We start from the raw sequence: 23,908 nt of genomic DNA, 5'->3' as shown, positions 1-23,908 counted from the left end.
TAATTTAATATCTGTTCTTAATAAATCAGTGATATTGACCAAGAAAAAAATAATCCCCTTTTCAAAAAGAAAAAAATAATTAAAACCACTGTAAGAATTTAAGACCTTTGAACATACAGTTATGTGTGTTTTCTTTTAAACTTGTAAGTTATTTTGTGCTTTTTGCTGGTTTGGCTGGTCATATTAGAGAAAATCATGGAGAAATATACTCTTCAAAGATTTTTAAAAATCTTATTTTCCTTAATTTGAGAACCACATCACAGTTCATAGCTTGGGATAATGCCCTTCATATAGTAGGGACCCTACAGTGTTAAGATCCTGCAGTAATACATCTGCTGTAAAGCCTCTAGTAACATCCATGACTAGGTCAGCATTTGTTTAGGATTATTTCTTAAAGGGACATTTAGGTCAACATAAACTTTCCTTATTCGATAGGGCATGTCATTTTAAACAACTTTCTAGTCTACTTTTATGATTAAATTTGCTTGGTTCTCTTGGTATTATTTGTTGAAAGCTAAACCTAGGTAGGCTCATATGCTAATTTCTAAGTCATTGAAGGCTGCCTCTTATATCAGTGAATTTTATTAGCTTTTCACAGGCAGACAGTGCTAGTTCATGTGTGTCATATAGATAACATTGTGCTCACTCCCGTTGAGTTATTCATGAGTAAACACTAATTGACTGAAATGCAAGTCGGTAAAAAGAACTGAGATAAGGGGGCAATCTGCAAAGGCTTAGATACAATGTAATCACAGAGGTAAAAAGTATATTAATAGAACAGTGATGGTACCCTTTTAAACAATAAAAATGTTCTAGAAGACTGTCCCTTTAAATAATAGTGATAATGACCATGCAAATACAAATTGCCTTTTTGACCTCTCAAGTCTTGCTATCCATGGGTCTGGCAATATATTAAAACAAAAGTGGGCTGACCCTCTCTGTTCTGACTAGTGGCAATGGGGCATATGTATCAAGGTCTGGCAGACCTGATCCGACACTGCGGATCAGGTCCGCCAGACCTTGTTGAATATGGCGAGCAATACGCTCGCCGTATTAAGCATTGCACCAGCAGCTCACAAGAGCTGCTGGTACAATGCAGCCCCCTGCAGACTCGCGGCCAATAGGCCGCCAGCAGGGGGTGTCAATCAACCCGATCGGGTTGTATTGTGGCAATGTCTGTTCCCCTGCTCAGAGCAGGGGGACAGGTTATGGAGCAGCGGTCTTCTGGCTCGCCAGAAACACGGGGCATCAAGCTCTATTCGGAGCTTGATACATATGCCCCATTGTGTCTTCCATAGGAAATAATAGGGATCACAGCTTCAGCAAAAGTCCAACAACATCGCCACTCATCTGCAATCTCGGCTGGAGATTGTGCTTACACAACATAGACTGCATATTTTCTGAAACAAAAAATATTTTCTGTGTACCACTTCAAATAACGCCTATGTAAACTTTTACGCCTAGTTTTAGAGTTCTGCGTTAGCCATCCATACCAGCATTAAGGAGTCCTAACGCTGGTTTTGGCCGCCCGCTGGTATTTAGAGTCAGTCAGGAAAGGGTCTAACGCTCACTTTCCAGCCGCGACTTTTCCATACCACAGATCCCCTTACGCCAATTGCGTATCCTATCTTTTCAATGGGATCTTTCTAACGCTGGTATTTAGAGTCTTGGCTGAAGTGAGCGTTAAAACTCTAACGACAAGACGCCAGCCACAGAAAAAAGTCAGGAGTTAAGAGCTTTATGGGCTAACGCCGGTTTATAAAGCTCTTAACTACTGTGCTCTAAAGTACACTAACACCCATAAACTACCTATGTACCCCTAAACCGAGGTACCCCACATCGCCGCCACTCTAATAACATTTTTTAACCCCTAATCTGCCAACCGCTAACCGCCGCCACCTACGTTATCCCTATGTACCCCTATTCTGCTGCCCCTAATATCGCCGACACCTACATAATATTTATTAACTCCTAATCTGCTCCCCCAACGTCGCTGCTACCTAACTACACTTATTAACCCCTAATCTGCCGACCGGACCTCGCCGCCACTATAATAAATGTATTAACCCCTAAACCACCGCACTCCCGGCTCAAAAGCCCTATAATAAATAGTATTAACCCCTAATCTGCCCTCCCTAACATCGCCGAACCTAACTTCAAGTATTAACCCCTAATCTGCTGACCGGAGCTCGCCCCCTAAATTAAATTTAATTTAAATCTAACAAAATAAAATAAATCTTATTAAATAAATTAATCCTATTTAAAGCTAAATACTTACCTGTAAAATAAACCCTAATATAGCTACAATATAACGAATAATTATATTGTAGCTATTTTAGCATTTATATTTATTTTACAGGCAACTTTGTATTTATTTTAACTAGGTACAATAGCTACTAAATAGTTAATAACTATTTAACAGCTACCTAGTTAAAATAATTACAAAAACACAATTTATGCTTACCTGATAAATGTATTTCTCTTGTGGTGTATCCAGTCCACGGATCATCCATTACTTGTGGGATATTCTCATTCCCAACAGGAAGTTGCAAGAGGACACCCACAGCAGAGCTGTAATATAGCTCCTCACCTAACTGTCATAGCTAGTCATTCGACCGAAAACAAGCCGAGAAAGGAGGAACCATAGGGTGTAGTGGTTACTGTAGTTTAAATTTAAAAATTACCTGCCTTAAAATGACAGGGCGGGCCATGGACTGGATACACCACAAGAGAAATAAATTTATCAGGTAAGCATAAATTGTGTTTTCTCTTGTAAGGTGTATCCAGTCCACGGATCATCCATTACTTGTGGGATACCAATACCAAAGCTAAAGTACACGGATGAAGGGAGGGACAAGGCAGGAACTTAAATGAAAGGAACCACTGCCTGTAAAACCTTTCTCCCAAATATAGCCTCCGAAGAAGCAAAAGTATCAAATTTGTAAAATTTTGAAAAAGTATGAAGCAAAGACCAAGTCGCCGCCTTGCAAATCTGTTCAACAGAAGCCTCATTTTTAAAGGCCCAAGTGGAAGCCACAGCTCTAGTGGAATGAGCTGTAATCCTTTCAGGAGGCTGCTGTCCAGCAGTCTCATAGGCTAAGCGGATTAAGCTTCTTAGCCAAAAAGAAAAAGAGGTTGCCAAAGCCTTTTGACCTCTCCTCTGTCCAGAGTAGACAACAAACAAAGCAGATGTTTGACGAAAATCTTTAGTAGCTTGTAAGTAAAACTTTAAAGCACAGACCACGTCCAGATTGTGTAACACAAGGATGGAACCACAATCTCTTGATTGATATTCTTGTTAGATACCACCTTAGGTAAGAACCCAGGTTTGGTACGCAGGGCTACCTTATCCGTATGAAAAATCAGATAAGGAGAATCCCATTGTAAGGCAGATAGCTCAGAGACTCTACGAGCCGAGGAAATAGCTACCAAAAAAAAAAAAAGAACTTTCCAAGATAAAAGTTTGATATCTATGGAATGAAGAGGTTCAAACGGAACTCCTTGAAGAACCTTAAGAACCAAGTTTAAGCTCCATGGTAGAGCAACAGGTTTAAACACAGGCTTGATTCAAACTAAAGAATGACAAAATGCCTGAACGTCTGGAACATCTGCCAGACTGTCAGGCTCACAAATATGCCTGCAACAAAACAAAGATTGGATTGGACCACAGCCACTGAGTTAGCAAAATATTATGTAGTTGTAGCAAATTGTGTACAAAGAGCAGTTACATAGGCATTACCCCGGAGTAATGTGTAAAAGCACAACAGACACAACTTGCATTTGATTTAAGAATAATAGCTCACAGGTAGGTAAGGCTTCACAAGTATTAGCTGGGTGATAGTGATACAGCAACCTGACTGTGAACTAAATGTCAGAGTAAAAATAGTAAACAATATAAAGCATGATTTATGCGCAAAATAGAAAAATAAGTAATGGCCAAATATTACAAAAGTATACAAATAATGCGTATTGTAGTACCTGGAAATCAGAGGTAAAAGGATTTAGGAAAAACAGTGTGCAGGTCAGCTCCGATGAAGCAGTTTAGCTTAGAGAGGAAAGCTGTAAGGCGCTCTGCTTGGCGTGTGACGTCACAGAGGCGGCAGATCCGGATGAGCTGTGAAAAGTTCTGACAGGCACAGAGAATTGTAACAGGCGTGATACTCTGAAGCTGGAGAGCTAATCAGAGTGCAGCTCAGTTAGTAGCAAAATGAACAATACCAAGCAAGGAGGTAACTGGGAGGCCGGTATTTATGGAGATCCTGAAGATTAGTTAAAGGGGCAGTGAGAAAGGCAAAAACCTGACAGGACTCCCCCCCCTAAGAGCAACTCCGGTGCTCAAGAAGTAGGACGGTCAGGGTTGTGTTGATGGAATCTGGAGATGATTCTAGGAGCTGATATGTTGGATGATGGTTCCCAGGAGTTATGTTCTGAGGAATATCCCTTCCATTTAATCAGGTACTGTAGAATGCCTCTTCTTCTTCTAGAATCCAGGATGTTCTCTACTTCATACTCCATGTTCGGGTCAATAGAGACCGGAGGTAGGGATTGTCCAGTTGGATGATCACGTAGATGTTTATAAGGTTTAAGCAAAGATACATGAAATGTAGGGTGTATCTTGAGCATGGAGGGTAGTGTGAGACGGACAGCATTACAGTTGATGATGCGCTGGATGGGAAACGGACCTATGAACAGAGGTGAGAGTTTCCTTGAGGGTGTACATAAACGTAGATTTTTGGTGGAAAGCCACACAAGGTCACCAACAGAATAAGCAGGAGGAGGAATATGTTTTCGATCATAATACCTCTTTTGCACAACTTTAGCAGTTTCAATGGTTCGTTTGATGGTGGCAAAGTTGGTGACAATGGAGGAAGTGAGATCTGAAATATGTGGGTGATCAGGAATTTTTTCGGGGAGAAATTGAAATTTGGGGTGGAACCCATAATTAATATAGAAAGGAGTCTGTTTGGTAGTAGAATGTACAGTGTTGTTGAAAACAAATTCGGCATAATGAAGGTATTGGGACCAGGTGTTTTGTGCAGTATGACAATAAGAGCGTAGAAACTGTTCCACCCACTGATTGCAGCGTTCAGTTTGCCCATTAGTCTGTGGATGGTATGAGGAAGATAATCTTTTCTCGATGCAGAATTGTTCGCAGAAGGCAGACCATAGGGCACTGGTAAATTGCGATCCACGATCTGTGAGGATGTTAGAGGGTAAGCCATGTAATTTAAATACGTTAGTCATTAGTAGTTGTATGGTTTCAGCAGCAGTAGGTAACTTGTGATATGGAATCAGGTGAAGCATTTTGCTGAATAAGTCCACTACAACTAGAATTGTTGTGTAATTACTAGAGTTTGGTAAATCCACTATATAGTCGAGAGCAATGTGCTGCCATGGCTTATCAGGAGTAGGAATAGATAGTAACAAGCCGTAAGGTGGTCTTTTAATCCTCTTTGTAGTAGTACAAACATAACAGGAGTTAATGTACCTGGTCACATCAGATGTTATAGTTGGCCACCAATAGGATCTGATAATTAGTTCCTTGGTTTTAGTTATGCCACAGTGTCCCCCCAAGGGTGAATCATGAGCAGATTTCAGTAGCTGGTTACGAAGTGATGGTGGGATGTATATCTTGCCCTGGTAGCAGTAGAGACCAGCTGAATTCTTGAGTAATAAGTTAGTAGGTAATGTTGTGTCTTTAGTTTGTTCAGTCCGTAGGTATGTAGTAGTGTCAGCTGAGAAGAGAAGAATGTTTTCCTTGGGGATAACCAATTGAGGGGTAGGGGAGTGATGTTCAATACCTGGCAAACGTGATAGAGCATCTGCCTTTCCGTTCTTATTGGCAGGCCGGTAAGTGATGAGGTAGTTGAACCTAGAGAAAAACAGATTCCAACGTACTTGACGTGCTGAAAGGGTTCTAGTGGTCTTGAGGTATTGTAAATTACGGTGATCAGTATATACTATGGTGGGTGTAGTGGAGCCTTCAAGTAAGTGTCTCCATTGTTCAAATGCTGCTTTGATTGCAAGAAGCTCTTTTTCTCCAATCGGGTATTGTCTCTCTGCGTCTGTTAGAGTCCTGGAGTAATAGGCGACAGGATGTAGAGGTTGTTGGAATGCATCTCTTTGTGACAAGACTGCACCGAGAGCGAAATCAGAAGCATCGACTTCCAATACAAAAGGTAATTCTGTGTTAGGATACCTGAGTATTGGGGCTGTAGTGAAACTTGTTTTAAGATGGTCGAAAGCATTTTGAGCGTGGGGTGTCCATGCAAATTTGATGTTCTGTTTGGTTAAATTAGTAAGAGGTTTGCGAGCATGGAATAGTTCTTAATAAACTTCCTATAAAAGTTTGCGAATCCAAGGAAGCTTTGAACCTCTTTCCTAGTGGTTGGAATAGGCCAGTTCAGAACTGCTTGGATTTTATTATTATCCATGCATATGCCTTTGTCAGATATAATGTATCCTAGGAAGGGAATGCTGTTGGTATGGAAGATACATTTTTCTGCTTTCACAAATAATGAATTACTTTGTAGGCGTGTGAGAACTTGGCGGACATGATTCTTATGTTCAGCTAGGGTTTTGGAAAAAATGAGAATATCGTCCAGATATATAACTACAAAGGAATCCAAAATATCCTTGAAAATGTCGTTGATCAGATGCTGGAAAGTGGCAGGAGCATTGCAGAGACCGAATGGCATGACGACATATTCAAACAGCCCATACCGTGTACGGAATGCCGTCAGCCATTCATCTCCTGCCCGCATTCTGATCAAATTATAAGCTCCACGGAGATCCAGCTTGGTAAAAATTTTGGATCCCTGTAGACGCTCTATTAATTCGGATATGAGGGGTAAGGGGTAGCGATTCTTTACAGTCACTTTGTTCAGTTGTCTGTAGTCGACTATCGGTCTGAGCGAACCATCTTTGTTTTTCACAAAGAAGATTCCAGCGGCGGATGGCGAGGTTGAGGGTCTGATGAAACCCTTTTTTAAGTTATCATCAAGATATGTTCTTAGGTGTTGTAGCTCGGGTTTAGACAGTGGAAAAATATGTCCGCAGGGTATGACTGCTCCAGGAAGTAAATCTATAGGGCAGTCATACGGTCTGTGTGGAGGGAGATTCTCAGATTCAGTTTTACTGAATACATGAGAGAATTCCTGATATTCTGGGGGAACAATGGATATGTGAGAATCTGTAGATGGCTGTAGAAGTAAGTGTGGGAAACAGGTGGATTTACAGTAATTAGAGTTAAATTGAATTGTAAGTGAGGACCATGAGATACAAGGGTCGTGTTGCCTGAGCCACTCTAAGCCTAAAATTAGAGGGAAATCCGGGGATGTGATAACATCAAACTTAACAAATTCCCTATGGTTACAGGGGGTTGACATGAGAATAGGAATGGTTTCATATAAGACAGGTCCTGAGGACAAAAGTTCACCATCTATACCCCTTAAAGGAACAGGACACAATTTCTTGAGAAGGGGTATTTTATTTATGTTACAGAAATTCACATCCAAGTATGATAGGGCGGCTCCTGAGTCAATAATCCCTTGAACGTTCACTCGTGTTTGGTCCCACTGTAATACAAGAGGCATATTGCAGTAATGGCTAGATTTTAGTACAGTTTTAATAGAACAAGAGGGTGTGTTTTGCTTACCCATTTTCTGACGGGGAAGATTTGGGCAGTCTTTTACCCCATGATCATCTGCGGCACAGTACATGCATAAGTTCAGAGACCTACGTCTTAGCTTCTCCTGAGTACTTAGGGGTCCCCGCAGGAAGGCTATATCCATTGGTTCCGGTAGGGATTTAGAATAAGTATTGACAGTAGTTGGTGTAGTTTTGTGCCTAGGGTGTAAATCATGGTAGGATCTTTCGTGATGTCTTTCCCTAAGTCTCCTATCAATGCAAATGCTGAGGTCTATGAGCTGTTCTAGGGTTGGTGGTATTTGAGTGCGTGACAGCTCATCCTTAATGGCCTCAGAGAGTCCTAGCCTAAATTGGTTACGAAGGGACAAGTTGTTCCACTGGGTATCAGGGGCCCACCTCTTAAATTCTGCTATGTATTCCTCTACCTCTCTTTTCCTCTGCTTTAGGGACCTCATAGCATTTTCAGCAGTTTGTTGTTTAAAGGGGTCCTCATAAATTTGTGCTAAAGCAGAGAAAAAGGAGTCTAGAGAATTAAGGATATCATCATTCTGTTCAAGGAAAGTATTTGCCCATGCTCTGGGCTCAGCTCTGAGATAGGAAATTGTGGTCATAACTTTTACCCTATCGTTGGGGTAAGTGAAAGGCTTAAGGGTAAACAGTAGGTAGCATGAGTTTTTAAATTCTCTAAAGACCTTTCTGTCCCCAGAGAAGGGTTCTGGGTAGCTGGTATGCGGTTCTTGTGGGGGGGGTTTCCTCTCCACAACATCTTTAATGTACGTTTTTAAGTTGTCATTTTCTAACTTAAGTGTGTTAAGTCCTTCAGTAAGGAGATCAACTTTAGTAGTAAGTGTTTGTATGTGCGAGGCCATTTCAGTTGGGTCCATTTTATTTTTTATGGCTTGGTATTTCTGTCAGGCTCACAAATATGCCTGCAACAAAACAAAGATTGGATTGGACCACAGCCACTGAGTTAGCAAAATATTATGTAGTTGTAGCAAATTGTGTACAAAGAGCAGTTACATAGGCATTACCCCGGAGTAATGTGTAAAAGCACAACAGACACAACTTGCATTTGATTTAAGAATAATAGCTCACAGGTAGGTAAGGCTTCACAAGTATTAGCTGGGTGATAGTGATACAGCAACCTGACTGTGAACTAAATGTCAGAGTAAAAATAGTAAACAATATAAAGCATGATTTATGCGCAAAATAGAAAAATAAGTAATGGCCAAATATTACAAAAGTATACAAATAATGCGTATTGTAGTACCTGGAAATCAGAGGTAAAAGGATTTAGGAAAAACAGTGTGCAGGTCAGCTCCGATGAAGCAGTTTAGCTTAGAGAGGAAAGCTGTAAGGCGCTCTGCTTGGCGTGTGACGTCACAGAGGCGGCAGATCCGGATGAGCTGTGAAAAGTTCTGACAGGCACAGAGAATTGTAACAGGCGTGATACTCTGAAGCTGGAGAGCTAATCAGAGTGCAGCTCAGTTAGTAGCAAAATGAACAATACCAAGCAAGGAGGTAACTGGGAGGCCGGTATTTATGGAGATCCTGAAGATTAGTTAAAGGGGCAGTGAGAAAGGCAAAAACCTGACACAGACGCTAGTGCAAAAGAATAGACAGAGCAAAAATCTGTCCCTTTAAGATACTAGCTGACAATCCTTTTTCCAAACCTTCTTGGAGAAAAGATAAAATCCTAGGAATCCTGACCTTACTCCATGAGTAACCCTTGGATTCACACCAATAAAGATATCTACGCCATACCTTATGGTAAATTTTCCTGGTGACAGGCTTTCGTGCCTGTATTAAGGTATCAATAACTGACTCGGAGAAGCCACGCTTTGATAAAATCAAGCATTCAATCTTCAGGCAGTCAGCCTCAGAGAAATTAGATTTGGATGGTTGAAAGGACCCTGAAGTAGAAGGTCCTGTCTCAGAGGCAGAGACCATGGTGGAAAGGATGACATGTCCATTAGATCTGCATACCAGGTCCTGCGTGGCCACGCAGGTGCTATCAGAATCACCAATGCTCTCTCCTGCTTGATCTTGGCAATCAGTCGAGGGAGCAGAGGAAACGGTGGAAACACATAAGCCAGGTTGAAAGACCAGGGCGCTGCTAGAGTATCTATCAGTGTCGCCTTGGGATCCCTGGACCTGGATCCGTAACACGGAAGCTTGGCGTTCTGGCGAGACGCCATGAGATCCAGTTCTGGTTTGCCCCAACGGAGAATCAGTTGTGCAAATACCTCCGGATGGAGTTCCCACTCTCCCGGATGAAAAGTCTGACGACTTAGAAAATCCGCCTCCCAGTGCTCTACACCTGGGATATGGATAACTGATAGGTGGCAAGAGTGAATCTCTGCCCAGTGAATTATTTTTGAAACTTCTAACATCTCTAGGGAACTTCTTGTTCCCCCTCGATGGTTGATGTAAGCTACAGTCGTGATGTTGACCGACTGAAATCTGATGTACCTCAGAATTGCTAACTGAGGCCAAACCTGAAGAGCCTTGAATATCTCTCTTAGTTCCAGAATATTTATTGGAAGGAGAGACTCCTCCTGAGTCCACGATCCCTGAGCCTTCAGGGAGTTCCAGACTGCACCCCAACCTAGAAGGCTGGCATTTGTTGTTACAATAGTCCAATCTGGCCTGCGAAAGTCATACCTTTGGACAGATGGACCCGAGATAGCCACCAGGGAAGAGGATCCCTGGTCTCTTGGTCCAGATTCAGTTGAGGGGCCAAATCTGTGTAATCCCCGCTCCACTAACTGAGCCTGCATAGTTGCAGCGGTCTGAGATGTAAGCGTGCAAACGGCACTATGTCCATTGCCGCTACCATTAAGCCGATTACTTCCATACACTGAGCCACCAAAGGGCGCGGAATGGAATGAAGAACCCGACAGGAATTTAGAAGCTTTGATAACCTGGACTCCGTCAAGGTAAATTTTCATTTCTACAGAATCTATCAGAGTCCCTAGAAAGGAAACTCTTGTGAGTGGGGATAGAGAACACTTTTCCTCGTTCACTTTCCACCCATGCGACCTCAGAAATGCCAGTACTATGTCTGTATGAGACTTGGCAATTTGGAAGTTTGACGCCTGTATCAGGATGTCGTCTAAATAAGGGGCTACTGCTATGCCCCGCGGCCTTAGGACCGCCAAAAGCGACCCCAGAACCTTTGTAAAGATTCTTGGGGCTGTAGCTAATCCCAAGGGAAGAGCTACAACTGGTAATGCCTGTCTTGAAAGGCAAACCTGAGAAACCGATGATGATCTTTGTGTATCGGAATGTGAAGATAAGCATCCTTTAGATCCACTGTAGTCATATATTGACCCTCCTGGATCAGTGGTAGGATGGTACGAATAGTTTCCATCTTGAATGACGGAACTTTGAGGAATTGGTTTAAGATCTTTAGATCCAAAATCGGTCTGAAGGTTCCCTCTTTTTTGGGAACCACAAACAGATTTGAGTAAAAACCCTGTTCCTGTTCCTCCTTTGGAACTGGATGGATCACTCCCATAACTAGGAGGTCTCGTACACAGTGTAAGAATGCCTCACTCTTTATCTGGTTTGCAGATAATTGTGAAAAGTGAAATCTCCCTTTTGGGGGGGAAGCTTTGAAGTCCAGAAGATATCCCTGGGATATAATTTCCAACGCCCAGGGATCCTGAACATCTCTTGCCCACGCCTGGGCGAAGAGTGAAAGTCTGCCCCCTACTAGATCCGTTACCGGATAGGGGGTCGTTCCTTCATGCTGTCTTAGAGGCAGCAGCAGGCTTTTTGACCTGCTTACCTTTTTTTCCAGATCTGGTTTGGTATCCAGACCATCTTGGATTGAGCAAAAGTTCCCTCTTGTTTATTATTAGAGGAAGTTGATGCCGCACCTGCCTTGAAGTTTCGAAAGGCACGAAAATTAGACTGTTTGGCCCTAGATTTGGACCTGTCCTGAGGAAGGGCACAACCTTTTCCTCCCGTGATATCAGCAATAATCTCCTTCAAACCAGGCCCGAATAGGATCTGCCCCTTGAAGGGAATGTTAAGTAGCTTAGATTTTAAAGTCACGTCAGCTGACCATGATTTAAGCCATAGCGCTCTGCGCGCCTGTATAGCAAAACCAGAATTCTTAGCCGTTAGTTTATTCAAATGAACAATGGCATCAGAAATAAAATAATTGGCTAGCTTAAGTGCTCTAAGTTTGCCAAGTATGTCATCCAATGAGGTCTCTACCTGTAAAGCCTCTTCCAGAGACTCAAACCAGTACGCCGCAGCAGCAGTGACAGGGGCAATGCATGCAATGGGCTGTAGGATAAAACCTTGTTGAATAAATATTTTCTTAAGATAACCTTCTAATTTTTTATCCATTGGCTCTAAAAAAGCACAACTGTCCTCGACAGGGATAGTAGTACGCTTTGCTAGAGTAGAAACTGCTCCCTAAACCATAAGTCCCGTGTGGTGGCGTCTATTGGAAAACATTTTTCTAAAAATAGGAGGGGAAGAGAACGGCACACCTGGTCTATCCCATTCCTTATTAATAATTTCTGTAAACCTTTTAGGTATTGGAAAAACATCAGTACACACCGGCACTGCAAAGCATTTATCCAGTCTACAAAATTTCTCTGGCACTGCAATGGTATCACAGTCATTCAGAGCAGCTAAAACCTCCCTAAGTAACACGCGGAGGTGTTCAAGCTTAAATTTAAATGTAGAAATATTAGAATCAGGTATCTTTCCTGAGTCATTAACATCACCCACTGACTGAAGCTCTCCTTCCTCAGCTTCTGCATATTGTGAGGCAGTATCAGACATGGTTCTTAAAGCATCAGTATGATCTGCATTTTGTCTCACCCCAGAGCTATCTCGCTAACCTCTAAGTTCAGGTAGTCTGGCTAATACAGCTGACAGTGTATTATCCATGACTGCCACCATGTCTTGTAAAGTAAACGCTATGGGCGCCCTAGATCAGTGACGTCAGAGGCTGGTGAGGCAGTGGCAGGATACACCTTCATTCTTTAGATATCCTTTGTTGAAGAAATAGCAATGCACATGGGTGAGCCAATCACATGAGGTATCTATGTGCAGCCACCAATCAGCAGCTACTGAGCATATTTAGATATGATTTTCAACAAAGGACATCAAAAGAATGAAGAAAATGAGATATTAGATGTAAATTGGAAAGTTATTTAAATTTGCATATGGGTTTCATATGGGTTTCATGTCCCTTTAAATGGTGTCTTTGAAAACTGGTCAACTTAGTAAACATCTGATTTTAGTCTAAAAGGATTGTAACAGAAACTCTTGCCAGATAACACAATGCTTGCTCTGATTATGAGATCTAGAAATCCATGCCCATTAAAATATGTTTAAAACATACTTTTTACTTTAATGCTGCAAATTCTGCTTATAGATTCTTTCATTACATAAGGGATGAGAGTCAGAGGGGGAGGAAGAGAGACAGAGAGAGAAAGAGACCATGGGGAGAACAACACATAAGGAGAGAGATGGATAGAGAGAGAGACACACACACACACAAAGGGGGGACCACTGCATTTTAAAGTAATAAAACAGCAGAGCTACAGAGAGTTCAGAAAATTAGTCTATAATTTAGTGTGAAGTACAGAGGCAAGCTGCTAAGTTAGTGGGTGTAAAGTTTGAGTAAACAAAATACAAAAACGACCCTGCTGTAAAAGAGTAAACAAACACTAAACCACATTCATTCAATTATCATTTTCACTAACAGAATCCCTTTCTGTAAAATCTTACTTTAATAAGATGAAACACTGCTCTCTGTGCCTCTCTCCCTTTCCTGCTCTGTAAGTATTCAGGAAGTGACAGTGGCACATTCCACTGCACTTAGAGGGGAAGAACAGAACTCTCTTTTTCACTTTAGCAAAGCTGGCAGCTTCACAGGACAGCAACAAAATATATGAAAGTTGTTTTTTTCCGTTTTTGTTTTGTTTTATATGATTTAACATCCAGCCCCAACCCTATGTTCCACTTACTAATGCCTCTCGCTGGATTGGTTCAGCCCAAATAGGACTGCCTCAAATAAGCAGTTAATGGGCCATGCAATGATCTTAACCACTTGCATCCAGTAGATGGCGCAGCATGTTGTGTAATGGTGGGCAGACCTGCTTGTGCCTCTTCATTGCACAACATATAGCTGTGAGAAAAAAAAAAAAAATGGGAAAAAAAATTACAATTTTTTTTTAAAGCCAATAAAAAAATATATATTTTTGCCCATATGAGAGGTGAAGCACTGCCTCACCTGCCTCTAGTGACTGCACATCACTGCTCTAGATGTACTTGGCGCCATTTGAGCGTGAGTCCCTTGGGCGGGAGTCAAAGGGTCTGACACGTGGGGAGAGTTAGTCGGCATAACTTTCCCCTCGTCAGATTCCTCTGGTGATAATTTTTTTAAAAACAGAATATGATCTTTATTGCATAAAATTAAATCAGTACATTTGGTACACATTCTAAGAGGGGGTTCCACCATGGCTTTTAAACATAATGAACAAGGAGTTTCTTCTATGTCAGACATGTTTATACAGACTAGCAATGAGACTAGCAAGCTTGGAAAACACTTTAAATCAAGTTAACAAGCAAATATAAAAAAACGGTACTGTGCCTTTAAGAGAAACAAATTTTGTCAGAATTTGAAAAACAGTGAAAAAATGCAGTAAATCAAACAAAATTTTTACAGTGTATGTAATAGGCTAGCAGAGCATTGCATCCACTTGCAAATGGATGATTAAACCCTTAGTTCAAAAAACGGATAAAAAAAACGAAATAGACTTTTTTTTTTTTTTTTAACAGTCACAACCAACTGCCACAGCAAGCTGTGGTCCTACCTTCCCCAATAAACGACTTTGGAAAGCCTTTGAGCCCTTTAGAGATGTCCTATAGCATACAGGGGACTCCTGAGGGAAGCTGGATGTCACAGTTTGTAATTTTAACTGCACCAACTGTAACTTTTATACTATAACAGTGGAAAGCCTCAGTAAAACTGTTTCTAGTCAAAATTTAAGCCAGCCATGTGGAAAAAACTAGGCCCCAATAAAGTTTTATCACCAATGCATATATAAAAACGATTAAACATGCCAGCAAACGTTTATATTGCAATATCATAAGGGTATTACCCCTGGGAGTAAGCATGATACCAGTCGTTATTGAATCACTGTATTCAGGCTTAACTTACATTAATCCGGTATCAGCAGCAATTTCTAGTGTTTTCCATCTCTAGAAAAAATTATAACTGCACATACCTGATATCAGAATAAACTGCACGCCATTCTCTCGCTGAAATTACCTCATCTGTGTAATCCCCTCAGACATATGTGAGAATAGCAATGGATCTTAGTTACAACCTGCTAAGATCATAGAAACCTCAGGCAGATTCTTCTTCTATTTACTGCCTGAGATAAAATAGCACAACTCCGGTACTATTTAAAAATAATAAACTTTTGATTGAAGAAAATAAACTAACTATATTTAACCACTCTCTCCTACAACATCCTAGCTTGTTGAGAGTTGCAAGAGAATGACTGGCTATGACAGTTAGGGGAGGAGCTATATTACAGCTCTGCTGTGGGTGTCCTCTTGCAACTTCCTGTTGGGAATGAGAATATCCCACAAGTAATGGATGATCCGTGGACTGGATACACCTTACAAGAGAAATTACCTGTAAAATAAATCCTAACCTAAGTTACAATTAAACCTAACACTACACTATCAATAAATTAATTAACTAAACTACCTACAATTACCTACAATTAAATCAACTAAACTAAATTACAACAAAAAAAAACACTAAATTACAAAAAATAAAAAAAGATTACAAGAATTTTAAACTAATTACACCTACTCTAAGCCCCCTAAAAAAATAACAAAGCTCCCCAAAATAAAAAAATGCCCTACCCTATTCTAAAATAAAAAGTTAACAGCTCTTTTACCTTACCAGCCCTTAAGAGGGCTTTTTTGCGGGGCATGCCCCAAAGAAAACAGCTCTTTTGCCATACATACAATACCCCCCCAACATTACAACCCACCACCCACATACCCCTAATCTAACCCAAACACCCCTTAAAAAACTAACTAAGCCCCTGAAGATCTCCCTACCTTATCTTCACCACGCCGGGTATCACCGATCCGTCCAGAAGAGGGTCTGAAGTCTTCATCCTATCCGGCAAGAAGAGGTCCAGAAGAGGGTCCGAAGTCTTCATCCTATCCGGCAAGAAGAGGACATCCGGACCGGTAGACATGTTCATCCAGGCGTCGTCTTCTATCTTCATCCATCCGGCGCGGAGCAGGACCATCTTGAAGCAGCCGACGCGGATCCATCCTCTTCTTCCGGCAACTCCCGACGAATGAAGGTTCCTTTAAAGGGACAGTAAACCTTAAAATTAATGTTATATAATTTTGCACATAGTGCAGAATTATATAACATTATATTAGCCAACCATTATTTAACATAATATTGCCTTTCTATTTTTAGCAAAAAATGCTGTTTTACAGACCCGCTCTCTGGGCTCTGCTGAGCGGGTCTGTTTTTTTTCCTCAGCGCATCAGGCCTGCTGTATAGTCACAGCCCGGCCCGACCGCGCCATAAGACAGCAGGAGCGAGCTGCACTTAGTCTTATGGCACGGACGGGCCAGGCTGTGACAATACAGCTGGCCCGATGCGCTGAGGAAAAAAAACAGACCCGCTCAGCAGAGCCCAGAGAGTGGGTCTGTAGAACAGCGTTTTTTGCTAAAAATAAAAAGGCAATATTATGTTAAATAATGGTTGACTAATATAATGTTATATAATGTCACACTGTAAATTCTCGCCACTGAAAATCTGGCGAGACAGATATGGCTAGAAAGTTGCATCTAATATGGAGGGCATTGTATTGAATATTAGAAATTCATAGTGATGCTTCCCCCGTTAAAGTATAGGTTACTCACATGGAACACCCAAAAAACTCCCATAGAACACCTGTATATTCGTTATGTCTGCAACTCTGCAATCTACAATGCTAATTAAAAACAAAACTTCGCATTACACCTAGTTAGTTTATTTAATTGTATTTAATTGTAGTTATTTGTAGCTAATTTATTTAATTAATTTAATGATAGTGTAGTGTTAGGTTTAATTGTAACTTAGGTTAGGATTTATTTTACAGGTAATTTTGTATTTCTTTTAGCTAGGTAGTTATTAAATAGTTAATAACTATTTAATAACTAACCAAAATAAATACAAAGTTACCTGTAAAATAAATATAAATCCTAAAATAGCTACAATGCAATTATTAATTACATTGTAGCTATCTTAGGGTTTATTTTACAGGTAAGTATTTAGTTTAAATAGGAATAATTTATTTAATGATAGTGTAGTGTTAGGTGTAATTTTAACTTAGGTTAGGATTTATTTTACAGGTAAATTTGTCTTTATTTTAACTAGGTAGCTATTAAATAGTTAATAACTATTTAATAGCTATTATACCTAGTTAAAATAAATTTAAATTTGCCTGTAAAATAAAAATAAATTCTAAAATAGCTACAATATAATTATTAGTAATATTGTAGCTATATTAGGGTTTATTTTAAAGGTAGGTATTTAGTTTTAAATAGGATTAATTTAGTTAATAAGAGTTATAATATTTATATGTATGTAATTAATATTTAAGTTAGGGGGTGTTAGGGTTAGGGTTAGACATAGGTTTAGGGGTTAATAATTTTTTTAAGTGGCGGCGGTGTAGGGGGGGCAGGGATAGGGGTTAATAAATTTATTATAGGTGGCGACGGTGTAGGGGGGCAGATTAGGGGTTTCATAAGTTTAATATAGGTGGCGGCGGGGTCCAGGAGCGGCAGTTTAGGGGTTAAACAATTTATTTAGTTGGGGCAGGGTCTGGGATCGGCAGGATAGGGGTTAAAAAATGTATTATAGGTGGCGGCGGTATAGTGGGGGTAGGATAGGGGTTACTAGGTTAGGGGTTACTAGGTATAATGTAGGTGGGGGAGGGCTCCAGGAGCGGCGGTTTAGGGGTTAATACATTTATTATAGTTGCGGCGGGGTCTAGGAGCAACGGTTTAGGGGTTAATAAATTTATTTCGCTGCGGGGAGCTCCGGGGTTGCCGGTATAGGGGGTAGAACAGTGCAGCTTAGTGTGGGTGCTTAGTGACAGCTTATCAATAAAGCTGTAGAAAAGCCGAAGAGCAGCGAGATCGGATGAGTGATAACTATCACAGTCCACTGCTCATCGCCCCATACTTGGTGCGCGGCTTTTTGACAGCTTTTTTGATAACTTTGGTGAGATTATTCAGGTCCACGGCGGCAATGGTAGGCGAGCTTAGGCGGGCGTATTGGGCCGGCGAAGGCAGGTAAGTAGACACGTTGATAACTAGGCCTCTGAGTGTTAGTTGGCATTCACCTGACCATAGAAGTGTTACAGTGTTGTTTAATTGTCTCTGTAAGTCCTTGTGTGCGTTGTTTTTTTACTTTATATTAAACAAATCTTCCTTTATACCTGGCTGCTGACTTTTCCTTTGGAGGGTGGATGTTCATGCACTTTATCTGAGAGCTCAGTCATATGCTCCTTACTGTGTGAGTAAGGTACAACTTATCTGTCATATTTTCATCATAATAGAACTTCACTATGTCATCTTCTATTTTGTTTTGAGGTCTTTATCAGAATTCCCTCATTTGGAACACTTCAATTTGGGACTTTATCCTTTATTTTTTAGCACATATTATATTTGGTGGATACCTCTCTTCATTGTGTGTATATTGTATATTTTCTGTGAGTGCCCATATAGTGATCATTTTACTGTTTATTATTACAACAAACTTAACAAACAGTAAAAAGCACAACAATAAACCACAACAAACTAAAGAAACATTCCATAAAGTGATCATTATACTGTTTATTATTATAACAAACTAAACAAACATTCAAACAAACCCCCACAACAATAAACTACAACAAACTAAAGAAAAATTAAATAAAAAACCAACAACAATACAAGAACAACAAAGTAAACACACAGTAAAACAAACACCAGCACAAGAAACAACAACAAATGTTTTTCAACTTAGATTTTTTTATAGCTTTTTATGGCGTTTCCCCCTGTGGATTACATCTGATGAAGAAAGAAGAGAAGACTTTAGATGTTGAGTAATCAACACTTGATGTTGATGATTACTAATATTTTGTTTTAATGTTTGTTTACATTGTTGTCGTTTCTTGTGGTTGTTTTTTGTTTGAATGTTTGTTTACTTTGCTGTTATAGTATTATTTCTTATAAAATGTGTTTACTCTGCGGTTCTTGTATTGTTGTTAGCTTTTTTATTGTTGAGAGGTTTGTTTTAATGTTTGTTTACTGTGTCGTTTATTTTAGGGGAGTTGTTTTACTGTTTGTTTACTTTGTTTTGGTTTATTGTTGTGGGGTTTTGTTTCACTGCTTGTTTATTTTGTTGTAGTTTTTTTAATGTTTGCTTACTTTGTTGTGGTTGATTGTTTTGGGGTTTGTTTTTGTGTTTGATTACTTTGTTGTGGTTGATTGTTGTGGGGTTTTGTTTTACTGTTTGTTTAGATTGTTGTGTTTTATGTTTTTTCAGTTTTGTTTTAAGTTTGCTTAGTTTGATGTGGTTTTGGTTGTTGTTTTTTGTGATATGTTGGTTTTGTTTACTGTTGTGGTTTTTGGAACTTTATGGGGTTAATAGTGTAGTGGGGTTAGGTTCCATTGGGGGCTATGGTGCTTTAGGGGTTAATAGTGTAGGGCTGTTATTTTTGCATTTCCATGACACTAACTTGTTCATTATTAAATATGCAAATACTCCTAGGAGGGTGGTTTTTTGTAACTTTGGTAGCTTTTTCCTTTGTAAATTAAATATCACTATACATTACAAATATCTCATTTTTGTGTCACATGCACTCAGTTTTGTAGTGTTCATTTAAAGGGGTATTCAGTGTAAAATAAAATGTTCTATTTTGTTAGAGTCTCATTGCTTTGTTTTTGTTCAAATAAAAGGAAAGGGTTAAACACCAAGTCAAGTTGCACTCCTGGAAAACCTCATTCTACACTAAGATAATGTCAATGTTTGGAGAATATGTATTTATGCCTGTTCTTGATTGGTTCATCCACTGTATCCTCATCTGCAGTGTTACAGAAGCACCACCATGACCCTATGCCCATATACTTAACCCTTTTGCAAGAGTTAAACACATAGTAAATATAAAGGGCTAGATTAAGTGGAGTGGTATTTAGCGGTACCGCTTTAATGTAAACACTGCTAGAAGTGCAAACGTAAATCAATAGAAATTATTGCATAGGCAATTAGCAAATCTAGGCAAGTTTCCCTACCCAGAATCCTCTGGTGCATTTGTAACAATGTATATGGAGTTTTTTTGGGTGAAGGCAAGCAGGGATACTTGCCTAGATGTGATAATTGCCTATGCAGTAATTTCTATTGATTTACTTTTGCGATATGGAGGATTTTAATCTCATGCTTTTGTCTCCACCATAATTTTAATGAATATATATATATATATATATATATATATATACCTTTAAATCTATTCCTATACAGGCATAGATATATATTTACATTAACTTTATCAGATATATATAGAAATATATATTTAATAATAAAAATTACATTTTTTTTAAGTGAAAAATTTAGAAATGTAAAATATGCGGAACGTGCTTCGAGTTTCACGATTTTGGTCTACCCTGGTGTTACGTTAGAGCATATGCAGAATTAGTTATCTTAAGACGCGTTATTGAAATTTAAAATATTGATAAAAATATTCATTTATTGTTAACTAGTGGGAAAACCTGCCACCCTGCCATTTTCGGAAAGGGCAGTTTATTGTGGTGACGGAACCACCCTGCCATTTTTTAATCCAGCTTATGCTGCATCCAGGTGGATTCTGAAAAAAGCAGGGTGGTAAAAGAATCTATCCAGGTGGATACTTTCACCACCCATTTTGCTCTCTCTCCCCCCTCTCTTTTGCTCTCTCTCTCCCCCCTCTCTTTTGCTCTCCCCCTCTCTTCTGCTCTCTCTCTCTCTCTCTTCTCTCTTTTGCTCTCTCTCTCCCCTCTCTTTAGCTTTCTCCCTCCCCTCTCTTTTGCTCTCTCTTCCCCTCTCTTTTTCTCTCTCTCCCCATCGCTTTTGCTCTCTCTCGCCTCTCTCACCCTCTCTTTTGCTCTCTCTCCCCATTCTCTTTTGATCTCTCCCCCTCTGTTTTGCTCTCTCTCCCCCCTCTCATTTGCTCTATCTCCCCTCTCATTTGCTCTATCTCCCCTCTCATTTGCTCTATCTCCCCTCTCATTTGCTATCTCTCCCCTCTCGGTCTATGTGTTGTCAATTAAAAAGAAATGGAACTACAGAAAAAATAAACAAATTATCAAAAATAAAAGAATAAAACATTATCTCTGAAAATAAAAAAGCCCCCTCAAAATAAAAACACCCCCTAATCTAATGCTAATCTACCAATAGAAAAAATAGGAGACAAGCGAACAGAAAGTAGAGCACTCGCAAAGGTAGACTAGTATAAGTGCCTATTCAGTGGGTATATAATATTAAAACTTAACATTTATTATTAAAAAAAAAAATGATAAAAAACTACTATATAAGTAGTGATTAATACTTAGATTAAAACAAATAATAAACGGCTGTATATCCACAATGACCCCAGAATGTATACCATAGAAACTCAGAATAGAGTAGGAGGGATTTTTAGGCAGATATACACCAAAAAATGGTTCACGGATTGCACCAAAATCTATCTAAAAAAGAGGATTGACCTCAAACAAAATTATACTATCTAGTGCAATACTGGACCGGTGTAGGTCTGTCCAAAATATTCCCTATGACAAAATTAGTATAGTGACTAAGAGGGGAAATGTAGGTAGCAAGATTCTCATAGTCCATACATTCAGCATATTACACAGACCCATTTGTATAGGCAAGAGTGAAGTGTTCACAAACACAAATTAAACCAAAAATACGATCAATGAAAGGTAATATGATTCTATAGATGTTATAATAAACACATTGACTAGTGAAATGTGACTTGCATAGTTACACTTAGTGGTTGATACAGCCGTAGGAAGAGTGCCTGATGTACATTTCGCCTGGCTTGGCTTTCTCAAAGGCTAACCAGACTGACTGTAGCCACATAGCATATATAGGGCAAGTAGCCAATCAAATCGTGTAGATAGTTCACACCTCCGTGTGAACCAATAGAGAGTGTCCTCCCATAATTGGTCATTTAATGTCACATGACCAGGAACAGAGACAAATTACAGTTTATAGGGGGAGCGGCTGTGGGTCTTACAACAAAACAAAACAAGTGTCAAAGCAATTGTCAAAAACGGAAAGCGGAGCATATATGCTCTCTAGTGTTATGTATATTCATGGTTGACATCAGACACTGTAAACATAGTAATAGGAATGAGATTCTATTTCAGTCACAAACGGAGCATTTTATAATCTCAAATGATTATGATTCTATGGGGATTCAATTTCAGTCACAAGCGGATAATTTTTAATCTCAAATGATTATACTCTTCACATCATGTCACTATTCAAATCATTAAAAATAAATATATATATATATTAACAAGGTGATATGTGATTTGTCATTTTTAATCGTTCAATAGATTATCCTTTGTTGAAGAGCAAAATATCATCATTAGTTAGAATGATGGTAAATTCAACATATCATTCAATTCACAAATATTAATATAAATTAGTTGATAGAGATGATAAATAGACCCCTGACATGACATAGTATATTTATAATTAGGTAGTGATATGTGTTCATAAGAGAAATCAAATGTATAGCTGCCACAGGTTTTCAATAGGTGGGAATACGTATCTAAAGGAAAGGTGTCTGTTTATGTTCTCTATTGCCTCAATATATGTGAATAAAAATTAACACATAGTGCACCAACATGATAACCTCTCCAAGCCGTAGAGAGCATTGTGTAATTGAATCACGAATCAGACATTTGCATATCATGCAGATCAGAGATGAAAATTTAAAGATTATAGTGAATCCCAATTATTCAAACAATGCTTTACACATAGATCAATTCACCTCCTACTGAGGAATCGCAACCATTTGCAAGAACAAAAAACAAAAACAAATTTGATCATTAGAATATCACATTGCGCGATGTTGGTAAATCTATCAATACAGTAGTTAATAACAAATGGCAATGTAAAAGATAGTCAGAGTCAAAGATATTAGGTGTATCATTAGAAATAAAAATATATATATATTAACAAGGTGATATAAGTGATTTGTCATTTTTAATCGTTCAATAGATTATCCTTTGCTGAAGAGCAAAATATCATCATTAGTTAGAATGATGGTAAATTCAACATATCATTCAATTTACAAATATTAATATAAATTAGTTGATAGAGATGATAAATAGACCCCTGACATGACATAGTATATTTATAATTAGGTAGTGATATGTGTTCATAAGAGAAATCAAATGTATAGCTGCCACAATTATGGCCATAAAAATATATATATAGAGAAGAATCAAGCCAATTACAATGAAAGAAACCAGAAATTAATATCTGGCCCTCTTAAGATAAGATCATTTTCTTAATCAGAGATCTTTAATATATAAAAGCTTTAGTTCAACGGATTGTCTTTTTATGAAGAACAAGAAGTTATACTTCATTTCATCAAAGAGTAAATAAAGATACATAGTGAATCAATTAGATGGAAACTATGCTGAATGTATGGACTATGTGAATCTTGCTACCTACACTTCCCCTCTTAGTCACTATACTAATTTTGTCATAGGGAATATTTTGGACAGACCTACACCGGTCCAGTATTGCACTAGATAGTATAAGTTTGTTTGAGGTCAATCCTCTTTTTTAGATAGATTTTGGTGCAATCCGTGAACCATTTTTTGGTGTATATCTGCCTAAAAATCCCTCCTACTCTATTCTGAGTTTCTATGGTATACATTCTGGGGTCATTGTGGATATACAGCCGTTTATTATTTGTTTGTGTTTTAATCTAAGTATTAATCACTACTTATATAGTAGTTTTTTATCATTTTTTTTTTTAATAATAAATGTTAAAGGGATGGTAAACTCACTATGGTTTCAATTACTAATCTAGATAGTCATACTCTATATGAATGTCCTGTGCAATTTCCATCTAAACATCAAATAGCAATTTACCTTGTTTTTTTCATATGCATAATGTCTCCGTTCCGTAAACTCGGCCGCCCACAGTGA

The sequence above is a fragment of the Bombina bombina genome, chromosome 4 (genome assembly GCF_027579735.1).
Source record: "Bombina bombina isolate aBomBom1 chromosome 4, aBomBom1.pri, whole genome shotgun sequence".
Lineage (NCBI taxonomy): Eukaryota > Metazoa > Chordata > Amphibia > Anura > Bombinatoridae > Bombina > Bombina bombina.
This window is presented reverse-complemented; position numbering follows the sequence as displayed.